Below are 21,456 nucleotides of genomic sequence, written 5' to 3'. Positions count from 1 at the left end.
AAAAAAAACCTAGCAAAAGTCGGCAATACTCGGGGGGGGGGGTTGGGATTAAACCCTCTGGCCACTGACCACAGTTCAGGATTCCCGATAAACAAAGTTTTGAAAAGTTTACCATGGGTCAAGTTTTGAGATGCAGAGAAAAATCTGATAGATGATCCAGTTTTGTCAAGTGGGGGCAACTCTAAAGGTATTTTCTTAAGGAAAAAAAAGAACTCCTTGATGAAGAAAAGTGCGTAAAAACAGCATGACCAATAAAAGGGAGAGTTAATTTTTTTTTTTCCCTTCCATTCCCGATATTTAAAAGGGGACACATCTCACCCCCGGGCTGCGGGGGGTTTTGTAGAAAATGGAAAGGAACCCCAAGCAAGTACAGATCCCATGACAAAAAAATTGGGCTCGTAAGCCTCCCAACTTTTTTGTCGCTATTTGTGCTTCAAAAGCCAAAAAGGGGCCCAAAGGGCATCTTTAAGGGCATGCCCAACGCTGTTCGTATAAGACACAACCTGAGGTGCCTAAGGCACAAAAGGAAAAGCAAGAGGAACAAAGGGAAAAATTCTGAAACCGTGCCAAAGGGCTCTTTTAAGCCTGGCCGCTCCGTCGGAAGGGGGCAGCTCTCAGGTGACAGGGGGCTGTAAAAAAAAAATGACTGACACTGTTCCCGCTATCCCAGGATTTTCCCATTTCCTACACTTCCTAGAGTAAAAAAACCCCCCTTTCCCAATCATACCCCCCATCAGGGGGACGACAAAAACAGAGATGCCGGTCCTTGGAGTATCAAAAAAAAAAACAGCCCGGAAGGGTCCTCTCCAAGGGGAATAGTCCTTTTTGCGAGAGGGACTGAACCTCTAGCTGATGCTATTATTCCTAAGTAGAAAAAACTTTTATGGAGCGCGAGTGACGGGAGGGGAAAAATGTAGGATCGCCTTGACAGCAATGACCAGGACAGTCGCAGCCCGGGGGGATAGGAGGCTGATATGGGAACCCGCCCTTCTTCCTCTTCAACGCGACCGACCCCACGGACGAAGCCCAAAAAAAGCAGAGCCCCCAGGTATAGCCCAAAAAGGCCTAGTCCGCTTAGTAAAGTAAAACAGGCCAACCAGCAAAGGGAGCCCAAAACGTCAAAGCCTCCCCCCTCTGAAGGGGGAAATTTAAAAACCTGACCTAAAACTTTTAAAAGGCCCGGAAACCCAAGGGGTGAGTCTCCCCCTCCCACTTGACGCTGGTAAGTCAATCAAATGGGTCATCCTGTCAGGAGAGAAATGATGTGTCGGACAAGATCCCTTTGCCCTTAAAGGGGGGCTTTTTATCTGGGGTGTCAGACCGAATTTTAATGTCACGAAAAGTAAAAAGGGCCTCACAAGTAAAATTGTACAGCAAATATTTTGAAAGGGATATAATCTAGCTTTTCCGAGGGAGGGTTGCAGGGATCCCAGGAAACTTTAAAAAGGGGTTTAGGCGGAAAAAAGGAAGGAAAAGTGTGAGTCCCCTTTCCCCCAGAATTTCCCCGGCCCCCGATCGCTCAGCCTCCAGGGGCCCCCCACCATGACTCCGGTCGCAGGGAGACGAGACTTTCTGTGGCACAATTTAAAGGGAAAGTCGACCAGGCAGGGGCCCCCCCCCCCCCCCCCCCCCAAACCCCCAAAAAACACAAAAAAAACCCCCCCCCACACACACCCCACACACACAACACACCACCCCCAACACACCACACACACCAAACACACGCACACACAACACACACACACCACCCACAAAAAAAACACACACACACACACCAAAACACCCCACACACACACACACCAAACCCACACACACACACAAAAAACAAAAAACACACACACACACGCCGCCCGACGCCGCACACCCCCCCCCCCCCCCCCCACCCCCACACAAAGGGGAAAGGGGAAAGGGAAAAGGAAGAAAAAATATATAATAAATAATATATATAAATATTTTATTTTATATATATATATATATAATAATTATATATAATTATATATATATATTTTTTTTTTTTTTTTTTTTTTTTTTTTTTTTTTTTTTTTTTTTTTTTGTGTGTTTTGGTGTGTGGTGTGTGTTATATATATATATTATAATTATAATATATATTATATAATTATTATATAATAAATTATATAAAAATAAATATATATAATTTATATAATAATATATCTATATATATATATATTTATATATTATTATATGGTAAAAAAAAAACCAATAAAAACTAGATTTATTGAAAATGAAACAAATTTTTTTAAAAACACCTGGTTTCCTTTCCTAATGAGGGAAATCCAGGTGGTTTCAAAACTGTAGCCTATTTTAGTAATCTATTTTTGCATTGTGGTTTTTCTGTCATATATTAATTATATATATATATATATATATATAATAAAATTTATAATATAAAATATATTAATATATATATATATATATATAATAATATAATATAAAATATATATATATATATAATATAATATATATTTACATATATATATATAAATTAATATATATATATTAATATATGTTATTTAATATATAATTATATATTAATAATATAATTAAAAAAAAAAAAAAAAAAAAAAAAAAAAAAAAAAAAAGAGGAGAGAGAGAGGGGGAGAGAGAGAGAGAGAGAGAGGGAGAGAGAGAGAGGAAAAAGAGAGAGAGAGAGAGAGAGAAGAGAGAGAGAGGTTTTTGTTACTAACAAAAAAGTGAATAAACCCCCTTTTATCTAAACGACAATTTTTTTCATACATCACGTGCATCAAATAAAGAAAGTAACCCATTTTGTTCACAGCTTACATATTAAACGCAACCCCAAATTTCTTTTAGCATGCGCCTCTCGGCTCCTCGAAAATAAGAACAGATTTACATATTTTTTTCGAGGAAGAGCCTAACCAATACGTTCCCTGTCTAAAAGGGGGAAAGCCGCTTTTTGAACCAATACGGACGAGGTTTTCCCCCTTCGCCCAAATGAGGGGCCCTCCTCCACCGACCAATGCGTCGCGCATCGGCCAATTTTTTGAAGATTTAAAATTGTGTGAAACGTGATGCGGGGCTTTTTAAAAACTTTTATCTTCTGGTGAGAAAGTCTAGTACCTTTTTTTAACCTAAGTCCAGGAAATTAGAACAGGGAATGACCGGGAGTGGGGGAGCGTCTGTTGAAGGCCGGGACTGGGGGAAGGCGGGAAAAACGAGAGTGCGTGCATTTCCCCTTTAGTTTAAAGTGACCTGCGTTTTCTCCATTTAATTTTTTGTAATTTTTTAAATTTTCCCTTTGGGGGGTTGGGGGGGGATGTGCAAGGCGAGTATTTTTTGGGGGGGTAAATTTTTTATTTGTACTTATTGTCTATTTTCCATTTTTTTTTTTTTAAATTGTAATCATTTTTTATTTTTTTTTTTTTTTTCGGGGATTGATAATCGCCAAAAATAAATTTGAAATAAAAATTCTCAAATCTGACAAAAGTGAGGTAATTATCGGCTGACAGAAACCCCAAAATTTTTATAGGCGAAGAGAAACAAATATATTTTTTTTTGGGTTTAAAATTTTATAAAATTTTACCTTTTATAGCTTTGGGGTATATTTTTTTTTTAAAACATTTTTTTTTGTAATTTTTGCGGGGCTCATTGCTTTTTTTAATTAAATTAAAAAAGAAAAATTGTTTAAACGACTGTGAGGCCACACCCCTTTTGTATGTTTCGTGATAGATTGTTTGTAGAAAAATTTCATATACTTAAAGGTTTTTACACAAAAAGGGATTTTTTTTGTTCTTTGTACAAACCACAATCTATTCTGTACACATTCTCACTGTCACAGAGTTTCATTCTTTTTTTTTACACACATTTGTAAACAAAGCAACGTTGCCGGCAAAACCTTTCACAGGCTTCTTTTTTGGGTTTTTGCCATAACGTATAGTATTACTTAAGAATTTTAAAGCTAGATCCTCATGGGGAAGAAAAAATCAGATTTTTGGCAAAAAAGCCTGATCAGCTTGGCTTTAAACCCATATTATCCCTTTATTATAATTGTGAAATGATTTAGAAACTATGTCATAGCTAAGTTTCGGACTGGGCTTGCTTTCGGGGATTACAAGGCGAGGGGTTTATGGGAAATTTTCCCTTTCTCCTTTTCCCTTCTTTTTTTTTTTTTCGTTTTTTTTTTTTTTTTTTTCTTTTTTCTCCTTTTCAAAATCTTTTACCTTCTTTCACTATTTTTACCCTTTCTGCCTTTTTCCTCTTATCTATTTTTTTTTTTTTTTCTTTTTTCCTTTTTCCCTTTTTTTTTTTTCCCCCAAAAATTTTTTCCTTTGTTCCCCTTCTTTCTTTTTTTTTTCTTTTTTCCTTTCCCCCTTTTTTTTTCTATTTTTTTTTAAAAATTTTCTTTTTCTTTTTTCTTCCCTTTTTTTTTCTTTTTAAAACCTCCTTCTTTTTCCTTTTTTTCCTTTCCTTTTTTTCCATTTTTCCCCTTTCCCTTTTCCCCTTCTCTCCCTTTTCCTCTTCTCTTTTTCTTTTTTTTTTTTTAACTTTTTTCCCTTAAGAAAAAAACCCTTTCCCCCCCTAAATTTCTTCTTTTCAAAAAAACCTTTCTTTCCTTCCTTTTTCCCTTTTCCTTTTTTTTTTTTTTTCCCTTTTCTTTTTAATTCTTTCCTCTTCTTTCCTTTTTTCCCTTTTTAACTCTCCCCCCCCCCCCCCTCCCCCCCTTTTTTTCCCCTTGTTCCATAAAAATGGGGCTTTTCCTCTAGCACCCTCCCGGCTCCTCTTTTCCTTTTTTTCCTTCTTTTTCTCTTTATTTCTTTCCCCTCCTTTTCTTTTCCCCCCCCCCCTTTCTTTTCACTTTCCCCCCTTTTTTTTCCCCCCCCTTCTCTCCCCCCCCCTCTCTCTCTCTCTCCCCCCTTCCCTCCTTCCCCCCCTCCTCCTCCTCCTCCCTTCCTCCTCACTCCTCCTCCCCCTCACTCCTCCTCCTCCTCCTCCCTCCCCCCCTCCCCTTTTCCCCCCCTTTTACCCCCCCCAATTTCTCTTACTCTCTCTCCCTCCTCCTCTCTCCATCTCTCTCTCTCTCTCTCTCTCTTTTTTCCTCTCCTTTTGTTTTTTCTTCTTTTTCTTTTTTCTCTCTCTTAAACTTTCTTTTTCCTCCTCCTTTTTAAAAATTCTCTCTCTCTTTCTCTTTTTTTCCTTCTCCCCCTTTCTTTCTTTCCTTTTTCCTTTTTTTCTCTTTTTCCCTTTTTTTTCCTTCCTCCCTCCTCCTCTCTCTCTCTCTCTCTCTTCTCTCCTTCCCCCTCTCTCTCCTCTCTCCCCTCTCTCTCCCTCTTTTCCCTTTCTCTCTCCTCTTTTTCTTTTTCTTTTATTTCCGTTTCACTCCTCCCCCCTTTTTTCCCCCTTTCCCTTCCTCCTCCCTCTTCCTCTCTCTCCCCCTTTTCTCTCTCATTTTCTTCCCCTCCTCCCTCTCTTCTCTCTTTTTCCCCCTTCTCTTTTTCTCTTCATCATTCTTTTCTCTCTCTCTCTCTCTCTCTCTCTCTCTCTCTGTACATTCGTTTTTTCTTTCTCTCTCTCTTATCTCTCTCTCTCTCTCTCTCTCCCTCTCTTTTCTCTCTCGTTCCTCTCCCTTTCTCTCTTTCTTTTCCTGTTTTCCTACTCTCCTTCTTTTTTTTCCTTTTTTTTCCCTTTTTTTTTTTCTTTTCTTCCTTTCCTTTTTTTTTCCCTCCTTTTTTTCTTTTTCTCTTTTTCCCTTTCCCCTTCTTTTTCTTTCTTTCTTTCTTTCTTCTCTTTCTCTCTTTCTCTTTCCTTCTTCTCTCCCGTCTTTCTCTTTTTCTTTTTCTTTTTCTTTTTTTCTTTTTCTTTCTCTCTTTCTCTCTTTTCTCCCCCTTGATTTTTCCCCCCACCCCAACCCCCTTTTTTCCCCCTCTCTCTTTTTCTCCTCTCTTTCCTTCTCCCTCTTTCCTTCTTCCCCCCTTCCCCCCCCTCTTTTTTTCCTCTTTCCTTTTTCTTTTTTCTTTTCTTTTCCCCTTTCCCTTCTCTCTTCCTCTCTCTTTCACTCTTTTCTCTCTCTCTCCTTTCCCCTTTCTCTCTCTCTCTCTCCCTCTCTTTTTCTCCCCTCTCTCCTCCTCTCTTCTCTCTCTCTTCTCTCTCTTTTTCCTCTTTTTCTCTCTTTTTCTCTCTTTTCTCCCCTCTCTCTTTCTCTCATTTTCTCTCTCTCTCTCTCTCTCTCTCCTCTCTCTCTCTCTTTTTCTCTTTTTCTCTTTTCTCTCTTTTTTTTTTTTTTTTCTCATCCCTCCTCTTTTTCTTTTTTCCTTTTTCTTTTTCTTTTTTCTTTTTTTCTCTCTTCTCCTTTTTTCCTCTCACTCTTCCTCTTTCTCCCCCTTTCTCTTCTCCTCTCTTCTTTTTTCTTTTTTTCTTTTTTTTTTTTCCTCCCCTTTTTTCTCTCCTTTCTCATTCTTTCTCCCCTTTTCCTTTCTTTTTTCTCTCTCTCTCTCTTTTTATCTCTCTCTTGTCTCTCTCTCTCTCTCTCTCTCTCCCCTTTTCCCCTCTTTTCCCCCTCCCCCTTTTTTCTTTCTCTTCTCTTTTTTTTTTTTTTTTTTTTTTTTTTTTTTTTTTTTCTTTTTTCTCTCTTTTCTTTTCTCCCCTTTTTTTCTCTTTTCTCTCTTTTTTTCCTTTTCTCTCTTTTTTTCTTTTCTCTCTCTCTTTTTCCTCTCTCTTTTCTCTCTCTCTCTCTTTTCTCTCTTCTTTTCTCTCTCTTTTCTCTCTCTTTTCTCTCTCCCCTTTTCTCCCCCTCTCTCCCCCCTTCCTCTCTCTCTCTCTCTCCCCCAAAAATCCCGGGTTTTAAAAAAAACCCAAAATGTTTTTAACTAAGAAATTTACAGTAAGTACTATTTTTAAAAACATTTTTAAATAGGGGGGGAAACGTCTTATTTTTTTGGACACTCCTTTTCCCTGGGGGAAAGGGTTGGTTGGAGGATCTGAGGGGGAAATAGGAATTGACACCCCCCCCCAAATTTTCCACTGAAAGTAAAACAACTAGCATGAACAAGATCAGGCAGCTCTGATGTTAGATTGGTCCTGTAACACTCCCCCCCGAGTAGTTTTTTGATTTTTTGGCCTCTGTGTGGGGGTGTCCCATGAATGATTTTCATTTTTTCTTGAAATTACAGTTTTTAAAATTCTTCAAAATGGAGGGGGAGGAGGAAAGTGGCTTTAAGGTCCGACGGGAAGATGTCCTTTCCTCAGGCTCAAGAGTAAGAGGATGTGGGTTTTTAGAAATTGTAATTATACAAAAAGAATTTTTTCTCTTTGGGAGGGATAAAAGGCCAGATTTTTTTTGCATTTTCATTTTTTTTGTTTAGAGAATTGATTAGTTTTTATGTAAACGCAATTTTGGGAAAATAAAAATTATCGCTGCCTCCCGTCCACCACGGAGAACAATTTTCATTCAAAAAACGAGGGGGAGACCTCCCAAAAGGTAGAAATTTTTATTTTTTTAAAGGGGCCCCTTTTTTTGTAGTGTTTTTTTTATTTTTTTTCTTTTTTTTTCTTTTTTTTTTTTCCATGATTTCTTTTCTTTCTTTCTTTTTTCTTTTTTTCTTCATTCGGGTTTTTTTTTTTCCTTAAATTTTTAAGTACATAGACTCTAACACATCCCAAAGCTTTTATTTTTCTAAACGGGTTGGGTTTTCTACCTAGCTATTCCAATGTCGGGGACGGGATATTAATAAATTTTGTATTGATCTGTCACTGGCTTGTTTTTATAATATAAATGTAAATTGCCATTTTTAAAGGGTTTTAGATTGGGTTAAAAGAGAAATGAATTTTTTGTTTTTAATTTTTTACATTTTTTAAAAGGGCAGGCAAAAACAAAGGGAACGCATTCTCTACTACATGGGAAGGACAAGGCAGGTTTTGATGAAGGTAGAAATTGTCAGGGAAAATACAGAAAAAAATTTCAAAAAAAATCTCAGGAAGAGTCTCCCCCCAAAGAGAGAATTTAAAATCCCAGTAACTAGGGGTGGGACATCACGATCAGTGCCCTTCAAGAAAAATTTTTTCGGTCTGTTTTTTCCCCCCGGGAAATGAGGGAAAATATATTTTTTAAAAGGTGAACGGGGAGGGGACAGCTGCAGAAATGGGGGAAAGCCTGCTGCAAGTAGACAAAGGAATTTTTCTGAAACCCCAAGTAAAAAATGCAAATAAAGAAAATATAACCCAATTTTTTAGTTGCCCAAACTCTGGGGGGAAAAAGGTATAATCCCTTTAAAACCCAGTGTTCAAAAACCCAAAACGGGAAAAAAATCATCAAAAGAAAAGGTATCAAAAAAACAAAATACCAAATTTTTGCTTCGGGGGGGATTTTTAAATCGGGGAGGAAAAAAAAGCTTCAAAAGGGAATATATTTTTAAAGGGTTAGCAACACGGGAGACACAGTAAAGGGCATTGGGGGAAAGGGGCTTTTACCCCCCCAAAACACGCCTGTATTTTCTAAAAAGGGAAAAAATTAAAAGTAAACATTTAAAAAGTATTGATAAAAAAAGTTGTTAAAAATTCTGATCTTTTGAATTTTCTCACAGAAGTCCTTATTTGCAAAATGCAGTCAAACACCAAATAAAAAAAAACATTCCACAGACCACCTTTGCCACTGTCTAGTTCACACTCAAAGGTTTCCCCAGATGCTGCATTGGACATGTGACACAGAGTTCAGCTCCTCCCAAAAAGCTTATTTAATGTCAAGCATTACAGCAACACCTAGACCATTATCTACTACAGGATATAGTGAGTTATCTCAGAAGTCAGAGGCTCAGCAAAATAAGGAAGTGCCAGTAGCTCCTCACAGGAATGTAAGCAATGAAGAGATCAACCCACGTGCAGATTAGCAAAAGACGGTACGGATTCAATGCATCCAAAGCATTCCTCAAAAGTGCCCCAACAGAGTGGTGTTTCCCAGGTGCACCTAATGCAGCCCAGTCTGTGGTGTCCCTCTCATTCCAGTTTCTGCTGATGAGTATAGACAGCCAAAAATATCAAAAGGCTCACAGACCAGCCAACCCAATGCCTCAAGGGACCACCACTAAGAATAAAGTCCCTCTTTTCCCCAGTAGAGATGAAGTCCAAAGAAACACCAGTCATCAATAGAACACAACCTAGGCAGTTCCAGACTCCATCAGGCCAGATGCTCAGAGCAATGCCTCCAACTCCCTCATCCAAACAAAAGATGCGCACATGGATCACATTGTTGTCAAAGATCAGGAATATCTGAAACTGGGGTTGTTGGGGGAGGCGGATCCAGTAAAGTGTATGAGGTAGGATGTGACACTCGGTTATATTTCTTTCTTGTTAACACTTTTCAGTTTATTTTAGTAGGTGAAAAAGTAGAATGCAATGAATATATTTCTGGACATTGTCTTGCATTGTCATGGGGTTATTTTGAAGATTTTACAAAGGGGTTTAGAAAGAAAAGAGATTCAAGATGTATATAGGGCTGTAGGGATAGTAAATATTTGATAAGTGATTACTTATGTATAATGTACCAGACATGAGTTCCTTTTTCCATTTTATTCATATATTTTTGTAATGTTGAATTACTAAATTGAGTATCTCTATACAGGTACGGGATCTTTACACTCGAAAGTGAAGGCAATTAAAGTTGTTGACTTGAGGGTGTAGATGAAGCCACTCTTCACTCTTACAAGAATGAAATAGACATACTTCATAGACTGCAGTGGTTGATAAGGTTATTCAGCTGTATGACTAGTAAGTATGAAGTGTTCTAGATTAAGATAACCAAAAAAATATGTCTCTCCTTGTCTTACAACAAACAGTAATTTCTCTCTTATTTGCAATGCTTAGGGGAAAGCATTAGACTGGTAATCTGAATTTTGCAGTTATTAGAGAGTTTACTAACACCTTGGGCCAGTCTTATTGCTTGCATTCAGCTGCAGGGCAATCCAATCATTTTTTATGTGCAATACAGTATTTTTGTGGCCTGTAGTTTTTGCACAGCATTGTTAAAGAGTATCTGTCAAGTATGTAATATAGACCTAAAACTTATTTATTGACCAAGTGTGGTGTTGATAAGGAAAACAGGCAAGAGTGGCTGTCACCTGGAACACAAGAAAAACGTGGAAAAATTTCTTTGATTTCAATGTCTAACATTGCTTGGGTGTCTGACTGTGAATACATCTTCATTATTTCTTTTATTTTTTTATGTATTTCATGAAACAAATACAGTAAGAATGGCCCAAGTTCACAAATGCTGAGTTTCTATTTCACAGTTAACACTATTTTCTTCTATTATGATAGGAATGAGGTCTCCATCAACTCAATCCCAAACCTATCACATAAATATACTACAAAACCATTAAAAAATATTAACAACCTTAAGAAACCTTAAAGGTATTCCAGCACAAGTCAAAATATAGATACTTTAAAGGGCTCCACTAAATTTCATTCTTTAGAATCTTAAGTGGGAAGTAACTAGTAAATTCCATTGCTTACCTGTCAGGGTTTAAAAGCCTAGATGCATAAGTACTTGAAGTTTGAGAGCAGATTGGGCTTTACTATTCTCATTGTTTTACCACAAAAAGTTGAATAACTGCATATAGTGTCCTTTCTAGGGGCCTTGAAGAATATTATTTGATTGAATGTATTGAAATATTTTTTCATTTTCCTTTTTTCAGTGAACTTAGTGATATTTACTTGAAACTAGTAATGGAAAAGGGAAACAGGGACCTGGCATCCATCTTGAATAGCGCTCGAGGCAAAAATGCCAAACCGATCTCACCATTTACAATCCAGCATTACTGGCAAGGCATGCTGTTGGCTGTACAGGCAATCCACCAGGAAGGTTAGTGTTTAGTTCCTGTCAGTATTTTATGTAATATTATATTTACTGGCTAGAATAATTGACCTACCATTTAATAGCCTGATGGAATAATAATAATAAAAAAAAAAAAAAAAAAAAAGTTAGATCCAGAGTCTAGTGAGCCACCAGCTGTCAAAGTTTGAGAGAGGCCAATTTTGATTTTTTATTATTTGTAAAGCTTATACTGAGATAGAAAATATACTGTATGTCTTGTGCTTGTATGTCATAGAATTATTTAGCAATCATGTAAAAGTGGGAAAATGTTAGAAATAGACAGAGACAGACAGACTGATAGACCAAGAGGAGTAGGGAGAGGAGAGAAAGTGACGGTTTTGCTATGGTGTGACCAACGATTGGAGGTTTTTTTAGGATTCCTTTTGGGGAAATGGGGGTGTAGAGGTTTTTTTTTGGGTGCACTTGGCATATATTATAATAATTTGCATTTTATACATAGTATTAATTTAAAAAGAGGTGGGGCAGCTGATGATAGAGGAAAGAGTGACCTCTGTGGAGCGATGCTCTTCCAGTCATGGTCACAGGGGTACATTCTACACTCGTTAACTGATGGACAATGCAAGAGCCCATTGAGTCTAATCACCCTCCTCACCCATCCCCTTTCAGGGGAAATTCTCATGATGGCATATTGCTTCCCTGCAACCTCTGCCAGATTTTTTCATGGTAACATATCATGTCACCCAGCCTTTAGCCAAATTTTTTCATGTGGAGGGTTTCATGGCAAGGGCTTAATCAATCAAAATTTCAAATTTCTTCTGCATGAATGTAGTAGATGTCAGGGCGTTGGGTCAGAGTCGGAGGAATTTGGTGTGCTGGAGTCGATTCCAAAAAAATTTTTCGGACTCCTCCCTCAACATATTTTTGCAAAATTCAATTTTTTAAACATATTGCAGCCCATTTCCAATGAGAGATTTAAAAAATCATAAAATTTTCCTATATGTAATTTTTAAAGCATAATAAATCCCCCCTTCCCTAAAGAATATACAATAAAAAGGACACAATAGCATAGCTATAACCTTGTGACTCAAACCTCTAAAGACATGAGATTAAAGGTAGCTTGTATTTTTTAAATTATTATTATTATTATTATTTATTTTTACCAAGGGGTTGAGTTGGATACACAAGAAATCAAGGAGTCAGAGTAGGGTGTTTTGAGTACCAACTCCACTCCCCTGGAAAGATATATGATTTTGACCTGTTTAAGTTTAAGGGTTGGTATATTCCATGGCAGCGGGTTACCTATATTGAAAGAATGTGACTTTGATTCCCATCACCTGTGCCCCCACAGGGGACCTTTAAGATATATTTGACATGCTGTTGCCACCAACTTTGTGTTTCATTGGAGTGTAATTTAATTACAAAATAGATAAATATAAATGTGAGCTAACCTTTTTTTTATCATATCCCAGATGCTGGTAAATGCTGGATGTGAATTGCTACTCTAGTGCATTCCTTTGGATGTATCAACTTGGTTGATGTCCACAATATTTTTTTCCAGGTATCATTCACTCAGACCTTAAGCTCCCAACTTTCTGCTTGTAATTGAGACTGTTAAGCTGATTGACTTTGGTATTGCATCCTCCATTCAACAAGATATGACTAGTGTGATCAAGGATAGTCAGGTAAGGCATCATTATTTGAGTACAAACCGGGTATGCCAAATGAACGGGGGGTTAAAAGCTATAAAAATTTGCAAATAGATTTGTTTGACTTATCTGAACTTCCTACAGTTTCACAGTAAAAGCAATAATTTCAAAGACGACTTTATATCAAGAAATATGACACTTGTGGGGCAGTTTCTACACACTGGTTGTCACATCATACAACTTGAGAACTGCTGCCCTTAACATTGACGTCTTAGTAGTATTAAGAGTAATTTTATAAAAATTTCAGGAATATACCTGTCTACCCGTTTATATTCCTCTGCATATCTTTACTACATACATAAATATGCACACAGGCATACACATTTTAGATATATTTATATATAAAAACATGAATATCTTGTTTACATATGGAAATTGCACATGGACTAATGTTGACTCTACTTGTTTTATCAGGCTGGAACCTTTAATTATTGAGCCCAAATCCTTGTTGGGTGTGCATTCAGGTCCAATCATCATGGTCTTCTGGAGACCGTCCAACTATTAAGGTATTTGATTCTCTTTTAATATTATTTTCTTTTTTTTTTCCTGATATTGTAAGAGTATTAATATGATTTGGAAATTTTGTGGTGGACAAACAGGGATGTCTTTATCCTGCTGGGCTCATGCAGCACCTAACATCTTTGTCTCATTCACCTGATTTTCAGTAATTCATGGTTCTGTGTAGTTTACTTTTTATCATGTTGTCATGTTTTGTGGCTTAGATATTCCATCTTTTCTGTTATTGAAAACTGTGAAGGATTAGTTTGCATATTGGGGCATGCATTGCTGTATAGAGTATGGTGATAAAAGATTTGTAGAAAAACAAAATTTTTTCCTTTATTTTATATCAGGTTCTGTGACATGCAATTTATGAAGAATATCTTTCACTTCCTCTGTCAATCCCCCTCCCTCTTTCCACCCTTCTCCCCCCCCCCCACCTCCTTCTCTCTTTTCTTTTTCTCTCCTTTCCTCTCTTCTCTCTCCCCTCTCTCTCCTTTCACTCTTTTCTCTCTCTCCTCTCTCTCTCTCTCCCCTCTCTCTCTCTCTCTCTCTCATACTCATTCACTGACTTAATATTATTTTTTCTTTTCAGATTGGTGTGAAGTCGGATGTTTGGTCATTAGGTTGTATTTTGTATAATTTGGTATATGGCCGTACACCCTTCCAGCATATAACGCAACCCCCTACAAAAGCTGTCAGCAATCTCTGATCCTACTACTACAATAAACTTCCCTGAAATTTAGAATAAACTCTTGTTAGAGGTGTTGCAGCTTTTCTTGCAATTTGATCAGCGAAAACGTCCCAGCATTCAGAGTTGTTAGAACACCCATATCTAACAGCCAAGCCAGGAGAAGGTGAAACCCCACAGAAGGAACCACGCCTTAAGTCCATGCTACGCAGCTGTCGCAGCTCACCCCAAATAGCTTAAGTTAAAATAACTTCGGTAAGTTGGTGGAAATTTTTAGAGGATTTGTTTTTTATCAGCATTTTTACTTATTTTTCTGTTATTTTTTAAACCATGTTAATTTGTATTGAAATTTAAAAAGGAAAAAATAAGCAGTTATATTGATTAATGCTTAGAACTTATTTTATCAGATTTTTTAATGATGTCAGAAGTGTGCATACATGTGATCATTTTGGATGATGTAATGAAACACTGGGCCATATAATTTTTTCCTTTTTATTTAAAAAAAATAACGGTAGCTTTGTATACATATGCTGTTTAGATGTATATGATTAAAAAAATTTCTCTCTTTTTTTTAAGTATAATATAATTATGATAATATTTGTCTTTTTTCAGATGATGCAACAGATGCAGTCAGATCCCAAGCCAGAGTTCTAAAATATTTACTGGGGAGTTTCCCACCAAAATTCTGTAAATAGGCTAACACAAATATATAACCTAGAAGTGATGTATGTAAAATAAAATTTCTGAGAAATTTTTTACAGAGTTTTAGGCTTTTTATTTTCTAGTTACAGACTAAAGTAGAAAGTATAAAATTCGTTGCTTATCAGCCATATAATCAATGTACTTTAGGTTGAAGGAAAAACAGCAGCAGCTTTGAAATGTATCCATTTGCTTGGTTAAAAATAGTTTCAGTTTTTGTATACTGACACTAGAGATGGCATAGAACAGGTCCTTTTTAATTCTTATGCCTTCTGGTGGCCCAAAAAAAGGTATGCTTAAATTATTTGAAAGCCAGATTAGAGTGATGTTCTTTTTAAACTGTTTGTTAATAAAATGTAGGTAATTATATTTATCTTTTCCATGTGAACAAAATTAAATATTTTGTAAAAAAAAGAGGAAATATTTTCTTGATACAACTATAAAATAAATGCAATTTCACCTGTATAAAGATAAAACTTGTTGTTGAGTTTTTCTTATACTTTCTGTGATGCTATTAATTCTTAAAAAATACAGTGCTTTATTTTTCAATCGTATGAAATAATCTTAGAAAGGTTTTCATTAAATTTGCTTACATCTTTTAAAGATTTTTACTTCAAATAAAAACATTGATGATGTGTCGTAGTGAAAATAGTAATGTAATTCTGTAGAGAGAACAAGGTAGATGTAAGAAACCAGGAGAAACCTGGGAAAATGGTACAAATAATTATACAAAAACCTAATTCTTTCCAATTATTTGAGACTTAGAATACAAAAGTGCAAAAATCAGTTTCTTTCAGGGGGGAAAAATAATAGTTTTTATATCAGAAACAAATGGGATATGAACTAGCTCAGGTCTGCTCTTAACTATATCACATTGTGTGAAGAATTACCAAACTTATAGCACATAGTATCAGCCCCCTGTTGTTAACGTGAGGGAGCTGGGGATCATCCCTTCCATGGGCCTCGGCCTTCAACTCGACTGATTTTGCATGGTATGATGTTCTTCCCCTTTCCTTTTCTTTATTTTTTCCCCCAAACCCTTCTGTCCACTTCCAAAGGTGTAAGAGACATGCTGAAAGGATGAAAGTCTAGCTTTTGTGTCAGTGCTGAATGGCCTTGGCTTTAACTTGGTTAGCCGTCTAGACCTTACTCTTCTTGGGGACCCTAACGGGTAGACTATTTCTCTTCCCCACATATTTCAGACCATGGCCAATAATTTAGATTATACCTTTATTAAGGGTATTAAGGCTTGCCCCTTTATCAACCTGCCTATCTGGAATTAACTTCTCTGGTTTCCTGAAATGACTCTCCTTTGATCACTGCTACTGCTACCCTCTCCTCAATGCTTGCTGTCAACTTGATTCGTTCCAAATCATTACTCCATCTCCTACAGTCTTTATTTTCTGCCTGCTCCTTCCTTATTACTTATTCATCCTTGCAGTACTACCTCATTCCAAACCACTCTGTCCTCTTTCTGCCCACATCCTTTTATAGCCTTTTAGAGAGGGAGCAACTTTTTTTGTGATTCTTCCTACAGGCCTTTCTGTGAACACACCCTATCCTTCGACACTGTCTCAAAACACTAAGTACACTAAGTTTCTTCTGCAGCTGTCCTGATTACTCGCAGTTTCATCCGAGTCCCAAGCTTGTGCATTATCTACCCAAAACTGACCTCAGTTGCAATCCTATTCATGTTCAAAACTAGAATTCCACTACATAGAAGATACTAAAAGGTAATTTCTGAGAATAAAATTCAAGGTGAAATCAATATTCTTTGTACTTTTTTGGGGTCTAGGTTGTGTGGTAAAAACTACAACACTCAGCCATATCCAGTTTCTTATCTTTTACCTAACCCTTACACAGAAGACAGTAGCAGGTGCCCCTCTTAGACCGGCAAAATTTCACTGTCTCAGATTTGAACATAGCCACCTGCCCTTCCTGACAAGGATGTTATGTCACCCACCATTTAACGGTTAAATGATGGCTAAAGCTTAGGAAAAAGATAATCATAAATGCTCTTGTAATTTATTTACTACATCACAAGGGGCAAATATTGTATTAATAGCAGCAAGGCATAGTTGCAAGATATTTCTATAAACATCCTTTGAATAATCACTGGGAAAGGGAAAACCAAGAAATTTTAGAAGCTTCCCCATGACTACAGGAGATGCCTCCAAATCAAGAATAGAATGAAGAACAACTGAACAGGGATAGGATCATCTTAAGTCTAACCAGCATCAAACACACAAAAAACATCCCTCCAAATTTTATGTAATTTGTCAATTCAGCAAAACAATAGAATATTTCAACAGAAATAATGGTCATAAATGAATTTAAAGTATATATTAGCCTATTCCATAGACTGAAATGAAAAACATTTCTTCTGATCAACATATTTCTTATATAAAATAAGCATGAATGAAACAAAATGGAGTGTAAAGAAAATCATGTGTGTATTATTTGCTACAAACCAACTAAACTACATCTTCAGAAAATGTAATTCCATTTCAGTCCTGTTTCAAGGCTTTTCTTATTCACAGGCTGACCTACAAATGTCTGTGAAAAAACAGAAAGGAATAATAAAAACCTAAGTACAGATATATCTGTGTATGATAATATGTATTGACTACAGATGTATATAAAACACGCACATACACTTATGTACGTCTGTAGAGAGATCAAATATTCCTCCATCCATTTCCTCACACATAAATTTGCAAAAAAAACAAATTAGTCTCCGTCCCCAAGCATTAGGTCATCAGACTTCAGAAAACTACTAAATAAGTGATCCTTAAAGAAAACCATCTGTATACACATTAATCCACTGCTCCCTTCAAAAGCAGAAGAAAGAAAGAAAAGAAAAGAAAACAAAGATGCATTCTGAAAATAAATGGATAGTTGTTGGTGTAAACTGATACAAAAATATAACAGAGAAAGTTTTAATCTTCATAGACTTTGGCTGCCTGTCTATTGTCACGGTTCTTGTTGCGTGCCATCTGTCGAGCTTTGCTGGCTGGAGATTCCCGGTTTGGTCTTTTTTGGGTTTTCCGTGCTAGCAGTGCCATTCCATGGTCCATTTGGATTGGTGGTGGTCCCAATGCAAATATGTCACGTATCTGTGGGGTGGGGAACATATTACAAAATAAAATCAAGCAACCAATTTGTCATTTTGCAGTCAAGACACTGAACTTAAACAAAACAAATAAAAAAATATTCACTAATTTGAATTTATATGTTCATTTATTTCTTTTGTGTGCATATCTTTTCCTGTTGTGAGACAGAGTGAGGCTATATTGCTTTAAGTATATCCATATGAAAGTCACCGACAGAAAATATTTATGCTTTACATAAATTTGAGCAAGAATTCTTACCATGAGGTCAACATTTTTTTATAAACATTATATATTCAAAGGAACAAATATCTGCATTTATATTTTGAGATACCTGCTGATACTAAGGGGACTCCAAGTAACAAGATAACAATAACTGATACAAACATACAATAATAATCAATTTCTTACATCGACTTCACTTACCCCAATATTGTAGGAAATGTGAACGCTTATCCCTTGCCCTATGATGTGACACAATGAGGAGTACTGCCACTTCAGTGACCAAGTATCAAGGATCAATTCTTGACGTTGATTTTGTGGCCCCACAAACACTGTTTCATACAGCTGTTCCCCTTCTTCCACTGTCCTTACAACATCCCTGAAAGATGCTCTCTGCTGTTTCCTGTCCTTTTTTGCTCGGAATCGGTGGGAATCTGTAGCTAATTCTAAGAGAACGAGAGGAAGACTTAAATTTTCATTTGCTATCTTTTCCAAGGGTCTGGCATGTGTTCAGGTTATACTCAAACCTATCATTTTCCCCCCAGCTTATCCTTGCTATCATCCCCGTTTATCAATAACCCCCCCCACCCCACCCCCACCACTACCATCTTTGCTGTATTTTGATGCTGACCTTTATTCTCCTAAAATGTCATGTGTGTTGTCTTGGATTGAATGGAATCCAATCCTAAAATATATTTCTTTTCTATCACTTCAAACTACATTAAAATTAGTCTATGCTAAACTTTGTATATAATTGCAAGTATAATTGCAACAGAAGTGAACATAAAGAGATAATCATCTTAAAGAGTTTTTTATTTGCATTTAGTATTTAGGAGAATCAATTTTTAAAAGTACAATTTATTATGCTGATGCATGGACCATGAAACTATTATCAAGAATTAAGCTAAATCTTCGCTGAAACCTGAAATAAATATAATGGGTAAAATTACCTTTCAGAACAGAGCAAAGATCTGCTTCTCGATTCCAGGAGTAATCCTCATCATGTATTCGAGCAGTCTCGTATATCAAAGCTACAGCTTCACCTGCCTGAATACGTAGATCCAAATCACTACTTCCCAGAAGATCAAACATCTCCTTCACTAATCTGGAGAGAGAGATAAGAAATTTACATGATAATGACAAGGAAAAGGTTTTAATCTTTCTTTGCCACTTTCTATTAAGATTAAACTACTCCGTGTCAGTTTATATACTAAGATCAAATGCCTGACAGTAAGCACCAGAAGCCAATGAAACAAAGAGATGCATATTAGTTTCAGTGATATTGTAGAAAAGGTATAAATGGGACTAAATAACATCACACTGCCTGAGATATATGAGTATTTCAACCATTAGAAAGAAAGATAAAGAAAAAGAAAAGAAGGAGGGAGGATGAAAAAATCAACTGCTAAAATGGTTGACATATACAACTAGTACAGCAAGATGCAAAATGACATATAACAGCAAAGTGCCTACAATAAAAATAAGTACAGGTATGTGCGGAACACCTGCTGGAAAAATTGCATCACATAAACGCAGTCAACCCAAGCCTGCAGACAGCTCAGCATCCTTTTATTAAGCATCATTACTGTACTACTTTCAAAAGGATGATGTACAGAATTTATCTGTCAGTGCTAGAAACTGTTAAGGAACCACAATTAGACAACACAAGGGAGATAAACAGTGAGGCCTATCAATATCACTGACATGCTAACACCCAGCATTTACTGACACTGCTTAATAGAACTTCATGTCCATGAGGGCAATCTTTTCAACTGTCAAATTCTTTCATCACTTTTAAACAATAAATGGGAACAACATACTTGTTAGCCATTGTATAAATTGTTGTGGGTGACAAGAGACACAACAACAAACAGAAACCATTTAGGGCTGCTGTATGCATAGCAGACACTGCTGGAGGATGGTTGGGTAACTCTCCATTACCCTGGTGAGAAGAAAGAAAAAATTACTGGCTAATTTTTTTTTTACTTAATTTTTTTTTTCCAGTCAAATGCAAATATCTTACAAAGGATAACAAACAAACGTTATCATTATCTGAATAAGCTGGAATCAATAATAGCTTTTCTGCTTAAAGGATACTAGCCAAATTATATACTTTACCATCCATTAAAAGGAATAACAAATGTCCATTATTAAGTCATACAAACCTGTGTTATTTCAACCTTTCTGGATGCAACCTTGGACCCTCATATTGGGTTTGAAAACCACTGATATAACCACTTCTTCTGATAACATATTTTCTTATATAAAATAAGCATGAATGAACTGTTACCTTTGGAAGTGATCCGGCAAACAGAGAATGAAGTGTGTTCATGGCAGCAGTAACATCAGCAAGATCATGGCATGCTAAGAATGATGACAAAGCCATTGCTAATGCACCATCTTGACGTGCTGCCACTGCTGCAGAGGGATCTGTCACCAACACTGTCAGAATGGGGTTTAGGGTCTTGAAAACCTACGGAGAGCAAAGGGAATAATATAGATTTATCTGTGTCCATACATATATATCAATACAAGCAGAAATATCAAATAAAACCAATGAATTCTATGTTGGTAAAATCCATTAAAATATATACATATATCTTTTGCTTCCACACAACCACACCTCAGTATCATGGAAAGAAAAAGAAAAAGAAAAAGAAGAAAGAAAGAAAAAAAAAACACACCTTCTCAGCTTCAGCGACGGGTGAGAGGCTTACAACCAGCATCGTGGCCAGACGTGCTGCAGCCACTTGCTCGGGACCTCGACCCTTCCTCAATGAACGCTCCACTAAGTCAGTAATTGTCTGGTAGTTGTCAAGCAGAAATTGTGTCATCACCCTGGATGTAATCAAGTTGGGAGAGAGAGAGAAAAAGGACTAACATGAGACTGACACCACTGACACGCAGAATATTCATATGCAGAATGGGGTATCACATAAATTTACTAAAAGAACAATAACAAACCTTTTCTGGAAAGCGGTTGTTAAAGCTGTTAGGGCATTGGTGCGAGTCTGAACAGACTTCTCCAAGGCTAATCCATTTCTTACGCAATTTTGCTCATAGGTTCCCCTCTCCGACAGACCCCTTTCCCCTCCTGAAACAAAAAAAGATGCATCCGAATTAATTTTTCAAATTAAATTTAACCAAAGGAAAAATTTTATTCCCAAAATATTTGGAATTTATGACAAAATATACAATTGTTACAAACAAATTTGTTCCTAACACAAAAATATTTCTAAAGATAAAAATTTTTTTAAATTTAAAAAGGCCCATTGCTGATAATTTTTTCCCCAGAAAAAAAACTACCCCATAACGAGCTGTGGAGTCCTCTTTTCACTGGTTGCTTGCAGATCTCACTGCAAATGCAAAGCGAAAAAAACACAAACTTTTAGAAAATTTTGGAAAAATATTATATTTCAATCCCACAAAACATTACATCCAAGGGCCCTGATGATAATTATAATAGAAAAATTTGGAAGAAAATCTAACCATTCCTGGCTAACTTTACAAGAAAAGCAAAGAGACAACCTTTCCCCTTTCCAACGTTTCCTCTGGAAGGGTCCCCAAAAACCCGAAAGAAATTGCATGACAGTAAAACAGCAAGATCATGGCATTTAAAAAGATAAAGCCCCTGCTAATGCCCATCTGCCATGCTGAACTGTGCGAGGATATTTTTTCCCTTCATAATAAATCGATTTTTTTTTTTTTTTTTTTTTTTTTTTTTCCAAG

The 21,456-nt window shown here is 36.5% G+C and overlaps 1 protein-coding gene and 1 long non-coding RNA gene across 2 annotated transcripts in view; one reads left to right on the top strand and one right to left on the bottom strand.

The window, feature by feature from the left end:
- The window catches only part of LOC119583448, a 39,469-nt gene that overhangs the window by 5,589 nt on the left and 12,424 nt on the right, over window positions 1-21,456 (bottom strand).
- On the top strand, window positions 9,628-12,383 carry LOC119583449. Its single transcript, XR_005229703.1, has 3 exons — window positions 9,628-9,735; window positions 10,662-10,828; window positions 12,360-12,383. It is a non-coding gene; the product is annotated as an uncharacterized LOC119583449 (long non-coding RNA).

The sequence above is a fragment of the Penaeus monodon genome, chromosome 17 (genome assembly GCF_015228065.2).
Source record: "Penaeus monodon isolate SGIC_2016 chromosome 17, NSTDA_Pmon_1, whole genome shotgun sequence".
Classification (NCBI taxonomy): Eukaryota; Metazoa; Arthropoda; class Malacostraca; order Decapoda; family Penaeidae; genus Penaeus; species Penaeus monodon.
Note: the sequence above shows the minus strand (reverse complement) of the source record. Positions and strands in the feature narration are given on the sequence as shown.